Here is a 12520-nt window from a genome sequence, read left to right on the forward strand (position 1 = left end):
ACTAAGGGGTAGATGTATGAAGCAGTGATAATGGAGGAGGAGTGATAAAGTGCCTGGTGCTTTATCACCAGCCAATCAGCTCCTGACTGTCCCTTTTTAAACCCAGCCTGTAACTTAACATTCAGGAGCTTATTGGCCGGTGATAAAGTATCAGGCATTTTATCACTTCTCTTCCCTTATCACTGCTTCATACATCTACCCCATTATCCCTTAGTTATGGAAGGACTGGGTGCCATGGCTTTGATAAAAAAAAAAATATATATAATAATAATTTACAGTAACAAGACTAAAATAAATGGTACCAAGTGCATTCCATTATAACATTTAAAAAGGTATCCCCGTGGCCTTAACTTATCCTTTGCAGAATGCATTCATTGGTGTACTGCAGTTTGTATTTCCATTAGTTCATTTACAATGATGAATATTCTAGGGGAGCCGCATACATCTATATAGTATCTGCAAACAAGGTATAGTACAGACTACAGTGCTTTATCATTTTTAAGAAGAATCATTAAACAGAACCCTAAATGGAAATGTCCTTATGATTATATGGGTATATTTTTGCAACATTCGGTTGTTATCCTCATTAAATGCATAGTAAAATAAACAAGAATGTTAAGCTTTCTCTGTATAATAAATGCTAAAATGCTTTTAAAATTCTATACAAATTCTATTTAAAAAAAAAAAAGTTTACGAATATGCTATACCCAAAATAATCCACTAGAGGTCGCTGAAGGTTGCACTAGAAATATAGATTTCCTATTCTAAATGAACAGCTTGTGGGTCTCCAGTTATATTTTAAATGCATACAATTTATTAATTTGCTTTTCACAGACTTGTAATGATCTAGATCATCAATAACGGACATCATTGATTGTATACTAGACGAATTATTGTTATAAAGCAGAGAAGACACGATGTATCATTGCATTGTAAATGAAAATGGATTATTAAATGTAAATGAATGCATTGGGCAAGGGGTAGTACATTTTATTGATCTAATTATGTGGTTTTATTTTAAATAAATAAAATTAATTAATTAATTAATTAATTAAAAAGTCATTAAATTGATTATGCATTGCAAACAGTGTACACTATGGCTGAGGTCCCATGTACAGTAACTGTTAGCTACATGACTACACCACCTTTAGAGTACACATCAATATTTTATATAATTTATTTATTTATGTATTTATTTATTAACAGTTTCTTATATAGCGCAGCAAATTGCACTGCGTTTACAATTGGAAACAGAGATTAAACATACTTGGTAATTACAGACAGTCAAAGCTGTAGGAGGGACCTGCTTGTAAACTTGACCTTTAGAATGTAAGCTCTCACGAGCAGGGCCCTCTCTCCTCATGTGCCTTTCTTAGAATATATAAACCTCTGCCACCCTGATGATTGCTTCAGTGTCCTGTCCCCTGATGGAGCTATCCTTATTTACCATGTACTTGTCCTAAAGTGTCCTTGTACTGTATTTGTTATCTGTGTTTTGCTCATTTGTGTATTGTTAGGTGCTGCGGAACCTTTGTGACGCCATATAAGTAAACGACATTATTAATAATAATAATAATAATAATAATAATAATAATAATAATAATAATATCTTATAGGATCTGTATGTTTATATGCACTTTGCTAGCCGGTATACAACAAATATTTTCTTATATTTGCTTATTTGCATCTTTATTTAGACATATAAATTAGAAATGCGGGGGTTGCTGTCTCTTTGTCTCATTAAAGGCACTACAATGATTTCTTTGATTGCTAGAGCAAAAATAACGAACCAGATTAGAAATTGCAGTTCCTTAAGTATATTCGCATACACTGCACAGATATTTCATATTATCCTCATTAAACAATGTTTAAAAGCAACCGGATATTTAAGAATTCCGAAGTTTCATATTATAGACAATGCAAATTCAGTAACAAGAATATGTCAACGGTATAAAGAAGAGATAACAATATAGAGTATCTGAAATTTATATGAAGAGAAAAAAAGGAAGGGAGAGAGAGAGAGAGAGAGAGAGAGAGAGAGAGAGAGAGAGAGAGAGAGAGAGAGAAAATGATTATAGACTTATCTTACTATTATATAATGAATATTTGTCCAATTGTAATTATATGACTAAATAATTGTCTGTTGTTACCACATCTCCGGATGGCAACTACTGTATACAATTAGCAGACATATAATCGGCAGACCTATTATTAGCAGAGAATGAGATACTATTAACAGAGATACTATTAGCAGAGAATGAGATACTATTAGCAGAGATACTATAAGCAGAGAGTGAGATACTATTAGCAGAGATATCATATTATTAGCAGAGATACTATTAGCAAAGATACTATGAGCAGAGAATGAGATACTTTTAGCAGAGATACTATCAGCAGAGAATGAGATACTATTAGCAGAGATACTATAAGCAGAGAGTGAGATACTATTAGCAGAGATATTATTAGCAGAGATACTATTAGCAAAGATACTATGAGCAGAGAATGAGATACTATTAGCAGAGATACTATCAGCAGAGAATGAGATACTATTAGCAGAGATACTATTAGCAGATATATTATTAGCAGAGATACTATTAGCACAGATATTATTAGCAGAGATACTATAAGCAGAGATACTATTAGCAGATAGGGTATTAACTGAGATACTATTAGCAGAGATACAGTACTATTAGCAGAGATACAGTACTATTAGCACACAGGTATGACACATAACGTAATATATGGAACTATACACATTACAGTGAGTCTGGAGTTAAATGAAGTCGGCTGTATTTTGCGGTTACTGGAGGTCTGTCTGACCCCAAATCACAACCTAAAATAGCCAGAGGAGGCTCCCAGGTTTGGAGACATTGCAGAATAAATGGATTACGCAGAATACCAGTGGAACAGGACAGTTGATGTCTCTCTTCTATCTTCAGAATCCTATCAGGCCACAATGCATTGTCCAGGTGCTTTACCAGCAGTCCAGGCTGACCAGTACAGACCCAATAAATATGGGAAAGGGGATAATAGTATCTGTAAGGTGTCTGTGTTACCTAAATTATTACTGTTCCATACATTTATATAGCAACAAAATGTTATGCCCCAGATTTAAGATAGATCCTTAGAAATGACACATCACATACCTAAGCAGTGTTGATTAATTGTTGTCATATATATTTAATAACCTGTTTAAATGAGGTGCGGACTAGCATAAACCAGTGGCGTGTTTTCACGTACTGGCATCGCCATATGCAGCACCATGATCTCCTGTCCAGGCCTATCATTAACGAAAACATGAATGTTATATATGGGAAATACTTGAAATACTAAATACAACTTTAAGAGAACGGTGTGATTTATATACATTTTTGAATTGTGATAATGTAGTCTTCCTAACTATACGTTCAGCTGGTAGATACTTTTTTATGTATCCTTTAAGATAGCATTGCAATACTAGAAGGTACAAAATGTATACAGCTATCCACTTTATATAAAGGAATGTAATTAATATATATGCTCATATTTTTTTTTTAAAAGACATCGGGTGAGATTTAATAGGATGAGAGATTCAGAAAGTGAGAGATTTGGGAAGAAAACTCCATTTTTTTTTTTAAAGCAGCAATCATTTACACTGCAAAACCAGGTTGATTTTGCAGTGTAAATGATTGCCGCTTTAAAATAAACTGGAGATTTCCTACCAAATCTCTCACTTTCTGAATCTCTCATCCTAATAAATCTCACCCATCATGTCGTGTATATCTTGTGTGAACTTGATTGTATTGTCCTGGCAAAGCAAATTAAAATAAAAAAAATAAAAAAGCAACACCGTCATTTTCCCACTAGGTGGCAGCATACACGCTTCGGTCGGCCCAATGGGGATTACAAGTTTGCGCAAAACTCTCTCTTGGGAACTTTCTACTAGTCTGGCTCCAGCGTTATCCAGCACATCCGTCAGGCACCACCCAAACTACTCTGCCCCTCTTTATCACCCTGTCATGTTGCCCACACCACTCTTGGCTCATTTGTTTTCTTTCTTTCTTTTTTGTTTTATTATTACTATCAAGAACTACTGTATACAGTATCTCATCCGGTGCCAACCCGTCTATACACATCCCATTCTTTATATTATATATTGTTCTTGATTGTTATTCAGTAGGGAAAGTAAAACAAAAAAATACAACAACATTTAGAAAAAGTCTACAAATGTATAACATATAGCAAATAAAAAACAAATACAAGTGTCCCATATCCAAAATCCTTCTGCTGGTTTGAATGGGTTATGGGGGAAAAAAAAACAAAAAAAAACAACATTTTGTGTATATTTTATGTCCATGTGATGAGGAATATAGATTGTCAGCTCTGCTGCCCGAATATTCTCTGTCTAATATCTATTTGCAATATAATATAAATAGAAAAACTAGAATAGCTATCCAACAATGTCCACGAATGTCCAAAATAAAGACACAATATATTATTATTTTTATTATTATTGTTTTATATGTATTTATTTTCATGAATCTCGCTCTGATAAATGCAGACCCTGCAAACCAAACAATTCTAGACACTTTATTACCACCTATGCATCGATTTGCTGGGGCCAAATCGCAACTAACACCATAACATAGTAATATAAATAGAATGAATCCCCCCCCCCCCCCCTGCCCCCTGCACACCCCCCTCATCCCCCACGTCTACATCTAACCAGACCCAGAGAAGTGAGCCCAGCCCTAGCCCCCTCTCTCCCTGGGCACATCTGGAAGAGGGAGGGAGAACATTGTACCCTCTCCATAATGTCTTCCATCCCAGGGATCTGGCGTCTCCAGCTCTGTTGCAATCTCCAAAGCCAACCTTCATAGCACCAATTTGTTCCATCTGCGCCCACCTAGCCCTAGCCCTTACCTGTGTGGTGGGCCCATACAGATGGCTAGATCCCGGGTACCATCACTGCTGCAATAGGGGGATGTAACGGGTCATGAAATCTCTACAGAGATGCCTGCTATACTCAGTGTGCAACCCAGAAGCCTCATTACACTTCTTACATTGGGGTAATTAGACAATAATATCAGCTGCATGATAATAATTGAATCCATTGCAGGATTAGCTCAAGGAACAGTAACATTGTATTGGCTATTTACTAAGAGCACATTGTGCAGAAGATTAATGTGCGATATGCACATTTCCCACCATAAACTATCATAACGTTCTATCTATCTACCTATCTATCTATCTATCTATCTATCTATCTATCTATCTATCTATCTATCTATCTATCTATCTATCTATCTATCTACACATCATGTATTTCGTAACCGAATTTGTAACACAGACTTGTCGGATATTTCTCAATCCATAACCTGATCACCCCAACTCCCCCCTGTTCCCCACTCCTAGCCTATCTCATAACTTCTGCTTATCCTCTTGTTTCTCTCATTGTCTTCTGCTTGTCCCATCTCATCCTTATATTATGCTTATCCCATCTCAGCCAGTGCCCCGTGCTTATCATGTCTCCCCAACAAATGGTGCTTATCTCCAGGAATAACCTCTGTGTTACCTACAGGAATGATGCTTATCCAATCTCCCCATTGCCAGCACACAAACCCATAGCCATGTAATTAGTCTCCCCATAGCTGTGAATGCACATAATAATGTCAGGGCACAGGCTGGAGTGAGAGGTGTGACTGGTTACACTATCCAGCAATGTGCCATATACACGCCTCAGCCAGGACTAATTCCACCAGCAGATGTTCTGTATGCTGCTATAGGGTCTTAATATAGAACTGAGAGAGACCCAGCAATGCTCTCAGCTTCCTTATCTTATCTATTCCTCTTCTCCCTGAGTAATGTATGGCCAGGATGGCACTAGGTTGGCCTGGGAATGGATGCAGAGGATAGGAGTCACCAAAGTGATGCAAGCATGCCATCTGGAGACTTATCTCCAAGGGAGGTGTAGTGAAAACAGCCGCTTTATTTACTATGACCACTTCCAGTAACTGAGCATAATACAACATTTATTGGTACATTTCCATGACAGTCCCGTTTTTAAATGATGGTTCCCCTTGATCTTTGTTCCCAGAGAGTAATACAGTTGGAATCTACAGACAGTTTGTTTTAAAAAAAATCAACTGCAAACAAAAAATCTTTTATCCATCCAAAAATGTTCAACAAAGCTCAGGAGAGCCAAACAGCCTGGCCCGGTTCTGTGGGTTCCCTGCCAAGCTCAGCGCAAATCTGGAGGTTTTGGGCTATTAGAAGGAACTTCCCAAGAACATCTCCGAGTACAGTATATCTCAGATCAATGATGAGCTCCATAGCCACAGACAGATCCCAACAACCCATGTCTCTTTACCAGGGCAAAGTTTTAAGGGGGGGGGGGGTACTTGGGAGGAGGAGGAATGAGGTCTGAAGGCATTTTACTGCTCTGTGGCTCAGTGGGGGACCTGCAAAGACCAGATGTAGCCCTTTTAGCTCTTTTGACTTCCATTAATTGTTAGAAAACAAATGACATGGCGATAGGATGCTAACATGTGGCTCAGGAGGATGCTGAATGACACCAACAGCGAATAAAGAGCATAAATAAGGGCAGGACACACAGTAGGTCCATGCAGGTTACAGAAGCCCAGGAGGGAAAGTCACAAATCCACTAACAAACTATAGGCAAAAAGTCATTCAAATCCAAACGACTACAGTCCGCACACAAACCAGCCAATGAATGTTCCTCCGCAACATAAATCAGAGTCTGCACTTACCTTTCCTTCCTGTGCTACTCAATGTACACCCAAGAACCCCAAATATGAAGAAGTGCTGACTTATCCCGTGATATCTGTTTCCTTCCCCGATGTATGATTCATGTGAGATCATACAATTTGGAATAGGATTGTGTTGCAGTTGGAGAACAATCCCCACATCCTGAGGGAGACCCCGAATCCAGCTCTAAATTCCAGAAAATCCACGTTCCAAAAACTGTAGAGGGAGTAGAGGGAGCCTTCCCCTCCGCAATGTGGTTGTCATTAGTGCAAATCGCTGGTGCCCCAAGAAGAGAGTGCAGGCAAAGCCTACAGAGAAACCATCCACAGGAGCCTCAGGCAGATGCAGTCCTTCCTGAGACCTTCACCAGCATGAAATCATCTGCTCAGCTCCAGCCATGGAAATCCCTCTTTGTACATCCAAAGCGCATAGGACCAGGGTGATGGAGCTTGCCTAGACCTCACCACAAGCTTTATCACCGCCAGCATCACCTAACATCCATCTCCTGCAAGGAGATCCAAGGTCCAGCATCCAGAGAAGTCCTAAGTGTTCTGTTGTTCATCTGGCTACCTAATGCCCCACCAGAAGCCACCCCGATGACTTTATCTCTCTCTTACATTGCCCTTCTCAGCCATACATATACCAAAACCCATATGCAAGCTAAAAGCAACCATGGGTCTATGAAGAGAGAGGATCCAACCTCAACACAATATTTGGCTGCAAATAAATTTCTACATAAATATCATAAAACAGCTTTAATATAAAGAGTATGGGTGTAATATATGAATGCACGCATATAGCAAACTCTATCTTACCTTTTCCTTATATATTAAGTGTCAATATGAAACCTATTGTGCAAAAATAACTGTATTCCAGAGTGTCCTGTTGGTAACCCTTCTTCTAGGTCCAACTGCAATAGTCTGAAGCCCAGAGACTTGTAATTGATTCAGCGCTAAAGTCCATCCTTCCCAAAAAATCTAATCATCCTCAGAGATGTCAGGAAAGCAAGTCCCCCCTTCTCCTCCCCACACAATGAGAGACTGATTTTGGGAGTAAGCCCTCCCCCTCCAGTCTAGCTGACTTTTACATACACAAACACGTCCAGCTATAACAGCCCTGGTATAAACAAGCGGCTTTTCGCAGTATTGTGTGTATTGGGATTTACTATAAACATTGGCGTTGGCATTCGAGGCGATCAGCGGTTCGTGCAAAGAGCTCAATTTATGATTTTTTACTTTTGTAGTGTGTAACTATTTACTTTGCCAGCATAAATAACAGTTTTCAATTAATTAACTAAATAAATAAATACATAAATACAATTAAATAATACAATAAATCTATTTAATTACTATGTAATAGCTAGGAACATTTTATTCAAGGTGAATTTCTGAATTGGTAGAAAAACCAGTTTTCCGAACGCCCAACTCTTTACTACTGAAGTTTCCAAAAGTTGGATAAAATATATATTTAAAAAAAAAAAAAAAAAGTTTCCCCCATTGACCGGCAGGTGGCGCTGTTGCTCCAAAAGTATGAAACGATCCGCTGGAGAATTGGTATAATCATAACCATGTGTTTAGAAAAAAATATACACTTAAACTTGGACAAAGTCTCTTTTTAATTCATACTTTTGACTATAAACCTATAGAAAATAATTGCGTTTTTACTATAAACTTGTGAAAATTGTGTAGCATACAGCGCACGTGTATTGCAGAACTGGTGTGTTTTCATTTTATTAATGGAATAGTTTTGTTATTTTCATCAGTTTGCGGGTGATGTAGGAACCTGACATATTATATGTGAGTCTGGTTACATTGTAGGGCAGAGTGCAGTATGGGCTCCTCATTGCTCCATACATGTTGCCATTTGCTGGTTAGCATATAGCCTGCAGCTTTTTGCTTATTCTCCACTAATATATCTTCAGCTCGGGTGACTGCAGAGCCACACTATTGCTTCCATATGCTTTTTCAGGAAATCATTGGAGGCTAATGTATGAGCAGATCTGACTTAGGAATGCTAACAGGATACCGTAGTGCTCCTAAAGAATGTGCATGGACATGACAACTAGCAGCCTTTACAAGTTTTTGAAAGTTGGCAAATTGTAATTTCCAGACTACTCTGGTCAAGTCCTTTCAACGGTCGCCAAGTACAAAATTCTCTCTCTCTCTCTCTCTCTCTCTCTCTCTCTCTCTCTTTCCTTCTCTCTCTCTCTCTCTCTCTCTCTCTCTCTCGCTCTCTCTTTAGTTATAATTATATTTTGGAAATTATGGAGGTGAATTCACAGTCAGATTTGCTCCACTTTTGTTGTGTACAAGCAAGAACAAGTACAGTTTCCTCTTGTAGCGTACCCACAATGTGTGCAGCTTCCAACAGAACCTCACTCAATTGAATCTTCTTCCCTTAATATGTTACGTGTGTAAAGGAAGTCGCCCACTTACTCTTCATTGTTTAAATAAAATGCAGATTTCATGGTTACAAAACAAGAAAAATTAATTGTTGTCTTTACAGTGTGGCTCTATATAGCATCTGTATTCAACACACTTATTCCGCTTTCACACTGCCAAAACGTTTTAAAAAACGGTATTTTTAAACAGTATTTAAAACGGGTCTGAGTCTTCACATTGCAGTAGATTACCGTTTTAAATACCGTTTAAGTACCATTCACATCAGTCAACCCGTTTAATGCAGAATGCAGGGGACAGCCTATCACAGGTCTGTAGTCTGTTGTTTTTACTAAATACCGTTTCAGAGCCATTCTCACTGCATAAAAACGGCTCTGAAACGTGTAGGACTCTGCTTTTTAAACGTTATGTAATACCGGTTATCTTTAACCGGTAAATTAACTCTGGTGCTTTCCCACTGCAGCCTTAAACATTTTGAAAGGGGAAAAAAACAGCATTATACCTTTTAACAAGTGCAGTGTGAAAGGGGTATTATGGACTTATGAAATAATAAGAATACATTTTTTTTTTTTAATATGAAACTGGTCTACTATTAGGATTCACAAGTGCTTTACATTTGCACTTAACACAAGCAGGGCTTAAAGTGGTCATGCAGAGGTGGGGGAACTCATTGTGCATGGTCAATGTGGAGGTTAAATGTTCCACCTCTCCATTAGAGGTGGTGGAACTCAGTTCCACCCTGTTCCATCGGCAAATGCAGGGGAGTTTCTGGTTGCCCGGAAACCCCCCCTCCTCTTGGCAAGTGCCTTAGATGATGACAACAATAGCACTGGTATATAATATGATCAATAGAGCTGCCACCACATCATGCAGTGTAAGGGACAGAGCTGCTGCACATGTCTAGTGTACCAGCTTCTTCTACCATATTTACTGTATGCGGGGATCTGAGCCCTCAAACATTTCAATGGACCAGATAGCAACTACCAGGAGGAAGAGACAGGAGCCTTACCATTTAGTGGGAGATTGTGAGCTTAGAAAGCGCAGTAATGTTTCTATTATGTTTGTGTATTTATTTATTATATGTTTAACCTTTTCCTGACCACTTATTTCAATGTTTGAAACAGCCTGAACTATAGACCATCTTTACTGTTAAATATTAATACTGTATTCCATACACTATCCAGAGTATAAAAATGACCAATATACAGGGCTGTTACCGATACCCCCAGACTCCCGTACTTACTCCAATGCCCTGCAGAGTTGGAGATTTTGAATTACATTTGGAAACCCCCCTTTAAAAATCCTGCGTTTGTCACTGCGCTCCCCTCACTTTAACCCCTGAAGACAAGATACCCACTAAACAGCCTGAGATTTCCAGGCACTGGGGCCGTTCTGGTCACTTGATGTAAAGTGCAGATTGAAATCAAGGCAGAACCAACCGGGTTTTGTTTAAAACTTAAGGCCACTTTGAATGTAAGGGGTAATCTTTACCACACGCAGACGTTCCCCTGTAGCATAATAATGTGTCTATACATATTGTAGTCATTTGTTGAAAAAAGTATTTACAAGCCTGCTGTAGATTGTTACCCAACAGTAGTCGCTGACACGGGAAGCGGTCATCTATTAGAATGAACTTAGGTCTACAGTCATTAGGTCGACCCCACTAGGTCAACTGGCAGGAAGGTCGACCTGACTTAGGGTCGACATGGGCCAAGGTCGACATGACTTAAGGTCGAATTTGCATAAAGGTCGACATGAGGAAGGTCGACTGGTCATAAGGTCGACATGAGATTTTTCACTGTTTTTTGAGCCGACATGTGCCGACAGGCGGTATTTCATGCCCTACCATTCACTAGGGCGTGGAGGAGGTTATTAAAGCTGTGGCGAGCGAAGCGAGCCACCGCGCCCGATGCATTGCGAGCGAAGCGAGCGATGCGAGGGTCCGATTCTCATTGCCAACTGTGTCCATGTCGACTGTGTTGACATTCGGATCAAAAAACAGTGAAAACCCATGTCGACCTTATGACAAGTCGACCTTCCTCATGTCGACCTTTATGCAAATTCGACCTTATGTCATGTCGACCTTGGCCCATGTCGACCTTAAATCAGGTCGACCTTCCAGCCAGTCGACCTAATGACTGTAGACCTAAGTTCATTCTGACAGATGTACCGATTCCGCTGACACACGCCTATAGTCTATTATCTCTCCCAGCACTTTCTCTGTCCAACTCCCCACATAGCAGGGACAGGTTCCTTTCACTGTCACTGTGTGTGTGTGTGTGTGTGTGTGTGTGTGTGTGTGTGTGTGACACTTCATTGGCCTCTTCCAGGGCGAGACATCACAAGTGCAGATGGAAGAGGCTGTCACTGCCTCTGTCTGCTATCCCCGTGTAAGACCTGATCAGCAAGGGGGCACCAACTTTGTTCTGCTGATGAGACCCGGAGGAGGACAGTACAGACTGCTGAGACCCCTCTGCACAGTGTATATGTATGCTGGCTCCTCACTTATACTCAACATAATATATTACTGCTGGGCAGCTCCACAGGCTGCAGGGTCCAGCGCTTCATACGGACAAAAATACTTCTATGAGAGTGACTTCATGTACCTAATTGGGAGTACTGGTACGCCACCTTACAGATACCTTGATGTGAAAGCTTTAACATAAACACCTGCAGCTACGAGGCTGATCTTCCTGGCTAGACGTTTATCTTCTGCTGATCCGCTCTGTCAGTCCCTCCATTGGTTGCTTGTATTCAATATAAAATACTTCTACTTCCATAGAAAGCCATTACTCTGACTACACCGACATATATCTCTTAGCTTATTTCAAAATATATCCCCACCAACCTCTCCTCTCTGCACAAGATCTGAGTCTCTCATCCACACCCATTACTAACAGTCTATTTATGCTCACTGCTACCCCTCCTGTGTCACTCCTGTCTGTCTTACCCTCCCCTTTAGAATGTAAGCTCTCAGGAGCAGGGCCCTCTCTCCTTATGTGCCTTTCTTAGAATATATAAACCTCTGCCACCCTGATAATTGCTTCAGTGTCCTGTCCCCTGATGCAGCTATCCTTATTTACCATGTACTTGTCCTAAATTGTCTTGTACTGTCATTCGTTATTTGTTTTTGCTCATTTATGTATTGTTAGGCGCTGCGGAACCCTTTTGGCGCCATATAAATAAACAATAATAATAATAATAATTACTCTTCGCTCCCTGCAAATACACTTGCAGGATATTTGTCGGGCAGCACCCACCTTATGGAATGCCCTTCCACGCACATTAAGCCTCCAAACTTTCCAGCGTTCCCTGAAAACTCACCTCTTCAGGCTAGCTTAGGTTAACATTTTAGCAATGTTGCTGTTAAATCA

General features: G+C 39.7%; 1 protein-coding gene across 1 annotated transcript in view; it reads right to left on the minus strand.

The window, feature by feature from the left end:
- Positions 1 to 7754, minus strand: part of PDGFRA (platelet derived growth factor receptor alpha) — a 34571-nt gene extending 26817 nt beyond the window's left edge. The window contains exon 1 of the mRNA XM_083168353.1: positions 7563 to 7754. The gene's annotated coding sequence lies outside the window, so the exon portion shown is untranslated. The remainder of the gene's footprint in view (positions 1 to 7562) is intronic.
- Between the last annotated feature and the right edge of the window lie 4766 nt (positions 7755 to 12520).

Source organism: Crinia signifera, chromosome 1, assembly GCF_055691185.1.
Source record: "Crinia signifera chromosome 1, ASM5569118v1, whole genome shotgun sequence".
Taxonomy (NCBI): domain Eukaryota; kingdom Metazoa; phylum Chordata; class Amphibia; order Anura; family Myobatrachidae; genus Crinia; species Crinia signifera.